This window comes from Mauremys reevesii, linkage group 17, assembly GCF_016161935.1.
Source record: "Mauremys reevesii isolate NIE-2019 linkage group 17, ASM1616193v1, whole genome shotgun sequence".
Lineage (NCBI taxonomy): Eukaryota > Metazoa > Chordata > Testudines > Geoemydidae > Mauremys > Mauremys reevesii.
Genome location: NC_052639.1, coordinates 28,751,891 through 28,756,417, shown reverse-complemented (window position 1 = coordinate 28,756,417; position 4,527 = coordinate 28,751,891). Strand labels below are relative to the sequence as shown.

The 4,527-nt window shown below is 53.5% G+C and overlaps 2 non-coding genes across 2 annotated transcripts; both read left to right on the top strand.

Annotated features, from left to right (window-relative positions):
- Positions 1-2,697: 2,697 nt before the first annotated feature.
- On the top strand, positions 2,698-2,769 carry TRNAQ-CUG. The gene has a single exon. It is a non-coding gene; the product is annotated as a tRNA-Gln (tRNA).
- A 1,395-nt stretch (positions 2,770-4,164) lies between these two features.
- On the top strand, positions 4,165-4,237 carry TRNAE-UUC. The gene has a single exon. It is a non-coding gene; the product is annotated as a tRNA-Glu (tRNA).
- The last annotated feature ends 290 nt before the right edge of the window (positions 4,238-4,527 follow it).

Below are 4,527 nucleotides of genomic sequence, written 5' to 3'. Positions count from 1 at the left end.
GGGGTGGAGTTTTGGGGGGCTGGTTCTGGGCGGTATGAGTGACATTATTGGCCCACTGGGAGGATTGGAGGACTGGCCCTGGCCCTAAGGTAAATTGAGGTTGAGACCCTGCTTTAAGGGATTGGAGCAATGCTGGAGAGACTGACGGGCAGGGAGCTGGGGAGCTGTGTGTGCTCCAAGGAGAGTTGTTGTGCTCTGGTGACACAGAGCGGGGGTGGGGAGTTTGTAAGCTGTGGTGTTTGTATAGAGATAAAGTTTACTAACCCCCAGGTTAAAAACTGTTCCTGCTCTGGGCTATACAGGATGTTCTCTGTTGAGAGTATAGCTCAGTGGGTGAATGTTTCCTGTAGGGTAATGGGTTCCTAGTTCCACTCCAAATGAGTCCCTTAAAGAAACTTTTTCAAATGAAAATCGATTTCCACACCCATCTCCAGTATGTTCAGGAGTTCGCTGAAGTTGAGGGGGGCTTGAAATGAATTTAAACACTATTTTCCTATGCAAATGAATAAAGACCTAGCAGAGCTGCCCAGCAGCTGAAATCAGTTCCAGTCCTCAGCGTCTCTAAGAGGGACACTCGGTAGCTGAGGCATGTGGGACACCTCTGGGATGATGACAGGAGAAAAAATGCTGGATTCAATGAAAGCTGAGACCATAGGAGGAGAAGGTGAATGGCAACACCACACATAGTCATAACACTCAGACACGGGGCTTCACTGTCACTACCCCTGTGTTTTCCATCATTTATATCCAGGGGTGAAAGTAACTTACAGGACTTACCGGTACTGCCGGAGTCCCGAGGGGGCGTGGCCTCATCCAGAAGGGGCGTGTCCTCATCTGGAAGGGGCGTGGCCTCTCAAGATTTAAAGGCCCTGGAGTACCAGCTGTGGCTGGGAGACCAAGGGCCTTTACATGAACCAGGGCCTCCCAGCTGCAGAGGTAGCCCTTTAAATTCTGGCCCCAGCCCAGCCACCAGAGCCGCGGCCGGGATTCAAAGGGCTCTGGGCTGACCGCAGCCGCAGCAGCCCAGAGCCCTTTAAATCTGGCCCCAGCCTGGCCGGAGCCGCGGGTGGGGGTTTAAAGGGCTCTGGGCTGCCAGCTGTGGCGGGGAGCCTAGAGCCCTTTCAATCCCCACAGCAAAAGCCGGTGCAGTCCGGCACGGCGATTGGCTCTTGCCGCTATGCCGTACCAGCTTGTACCAGCTTACTTTCACCTCTGTTTCTATCCTAAGGAACACACCCTCCCCCTCCCCCACGCACTGTCACACACAACCTTCTCCCCGTGAGCCCCATCCAACCCTCCCCCACACACGCCACGGGACACAGCCTCTCGGTGATTCACCCCGATGGGGGCTTGTCTCTGCATCTCCCAACAGGGGAGCAGGGAGCCGAAAGGGCCACAGGAGACCAGTGGAGCTAGGCAGGGATAGGAAAGGCTTCGCCTCCCTTTCCTTCCCCTCCCTGAGTCCCGTTAATCTCACCCCTCAGATGCTCCAGCACCAGGTGGGCTCAAAGCACCAACCTTCCCTGAGCAACGGAAGGGGGAACCAGCTCTTTCACATGGAAGGAGGCTCCCACTCTGCTGCTGCCATTCTGCAGCCTTTCATATGGATTTGTATTAGCTAATGCAACCCCCCCACTCCTCTAATCCAGCCATGAAACATGGAGACAAGCTCCTGAAAGCAGGGCCCAGTGGTGCAATGGGTTAGTGCCCAGTACTTACAGAGCAGTGCTGAGTGGAGTGATGCTGAGGTTGTGAGTTCAAACCTCACCTGCAGCCCTAGTTTCCTTTAAGCAAATGGCTTCTGCCAATCAGTTTGCTCTGCAGAAAATACAGTTCCTGCTCAGAAGACACTGAGGTCCCCTTGCTTTACAGAGAGCAGGGCAGATTCCACAGATCTACCAGGCTCTGCCCTCCACCAGCTGCCTGTGTCAGGAGGGGTCAGGCAGAACCCAGAGCACTGCCCCTGACTCCCCCTCAGTCTTTGCTCCCCAAACCACCTGTGTGCTCACCCTCTTCGCTGTGAGACTCAAACCCTGCCTGGCTTGCGGTATGCTGGTGTGGTTTTCATCTGTCACGTTGATGTGCATGTGGGTCCTGTGTGATTTTGGTGGATGTCTTGCATAGTTCTGTGTGCATGGATGTGTGTATGATTTTTGCATTAATATTGTTTTTTGCTTTGTATTCTTTTGATATGTGGGTTTTGTGTTTCCTGTTGTGGGCTTTTGCTGTATTTTTGGTGTGGATTTGTTCTTTCTATATTTTGTGAGGTTTTCCTTTTTGTGTATATGGCTCTGTGTGCTGTGTGGGTTTGGTTTTTGTTATGTCTGTGTGGGCCTGTGCAGTGTGTGATTTTCTCATTCTCTGTGTGCGTGTTTGTCTCTCTGTTTGTATCTTCATGTGTAAATTCACTGGAACTTTTCAAAATCTGCACAGCTTTGCCAATTTTCACCAGGAATTTTTCTCCATTAACAAATTCTCACTTGTTCCCTACCCGTTGGTTGTTCCCTACCCGTTGGTGACCATTGCCCCAGGGGCCTGTCAGTCTCAGGGTCCTGATTTCCCATTGGCCCTTCCCCCTTCTATTGGGACTGGGAACTAGCCAACCAAACCCCACTAAGTTTTAGTAAAGGGCCAACAGTCCCTTACACAAGCCAGCCCTGTGAGAGTCTCCAATGTCCCGAGAGACCAATACAAGCTGGTCCCATGGTGTAAAGGGCAGCACTCAGGACTCTGAATCCTGCAATCTGAGTTCAAATCTCAGTGGGACCTTGTGTTAGCTGGTGGTAAAGATCTGGTGCTCAAAGTGCTTTCCTGTCTCCAGCTATACAAAAGTGGGTCATTTCCCTCCTGCTGGTTAACTCCTTTCCTCACCAGAGCCAGGTATTTGGTGGGGGTTTAGAAGTGGCTCTAGTGGTTGGGATTCTCACTGCTTCACCTGATGCCCACAAGTCTGGTGCTTGTAGCCACACTTTTCCTCTTGCTCACATGGCACTTGAAGAAAGCAGTGCCAGGGCCAGGCTTGATAGGCAGGAGGGAGGCAGAGTCCCAGGCTGGAGCCCAGCACACCTCTCCTCCTCTGGGCACCTGGAGCAGAGGCGGCTGGTGCTGACAGCTCTGAGGGAAGGCTTATAAGCCACAGAGCGACTGAGGGCGGGGCTAGACGAGGACAGGACCATGCCTATGTGTGGCCAGCAGACAGGCAACAAGACTCCCGGCCAGCCTGCTCCCTGCCATGCCAAACCCCCACTGAAGGCCACCCGCAGACCACCATGCGGGGTGGCTGCTGATGCTCTGTGTCCAACATCAGTAGACGGTAGGAAAGCAGGGCCAGCCCCCCTGGTGGGGCCTCTTACCGTTCCCATACTCCATGCTCACTTTTGCAGTGGGGCAGGAGATGTTATCCCAAGAGGCTTTTCTCCAGCTGGTGAGAAGCAGAGAAACATCCAGGCTCCCAAGGCGCTATGTAGCAACCCCCCTCAAGCACAGGGACAGAGGGAAACTGCTCCACACGCTAGCCCGGCAGCCGTCCATTTCCTTTGGGAATTCAGGAATAGCAAAGGCTAGACTGGAAGCACCTGGGGCTCATGCCCCAGCCTTTGTGACATCCAACCCCCAACTCCTTCCCGGGACTCTAGCTGAAGGCAGAGCATTGGCCTGAGCGGCCAAGAAGAGGTTCCAGATTTGAAAGGAGCAGGACTTTCAGCACGAAGGTAAAACTGCATCAACACAACCACAAAGGGACTTGACCCCTCAAGTTCTTAATTCAAAGTCAGGCACCTTATCCATTAAGCCATGCGGGTGCCTTCTGCATGCGCTTCTTTGGAAAAGGTGGACACTGTGTTTCTTGGGTCACCTATTGAGGGGGGGCGAGACTCTCTGGCACAAGAAGTCGAGTTCCCAGTGAGATGTGAGACTTAATTATACGGGGCCAGGTTCAGGGCTTTGACAGGGAGGCTCAGGCATGGGGGATTGGGGTGCAGCGGACGGACCGGCTGTCTAGCTGTGGAGATTTAGTCGCACTGAGGCACAGGAGGGAGGAGGAGGAGGAATCCTGCTGACAGGCAGTGGCTGTGCAGAAAGAGGAGGAGTTCTGGGGACTTTCTTTTGCCTCTCTTTTGCCTGCCTGCTCACTCCTGTGGTGAACGGTGAAGATGCTCTTAACAAGCCCAGGTAGCTCAGGTGGTAGAGCATCAGGCTTTCAATCTGAGGGGCCAGGGTTCAAGCCCCTGTCTGCGTGCTCAGCTTTTAAGTTGCCTTGTGTTCCAGGAGCCAAATTCTGTTCACAGCCACATGCGGATTCCCAGAAGCTGTGGCCATTTCCTGGAAAGGCTCCTTTCCTTAGCAATCAGGAGAGAGGTCACATCCACAGGAGCAGGTCTAGAAAGCACAGTCTCTGGCTGCCAGGAAGCGGTGTGCCAACATAGTGTTCTCTACAATGGCGTTTAGATCGGGATAATTTACGTGGCTCAGCACCCCCAGTTCCAGCACCTCTGCCCAGGCAGCTCCCCAAGCCTGACACACACACAC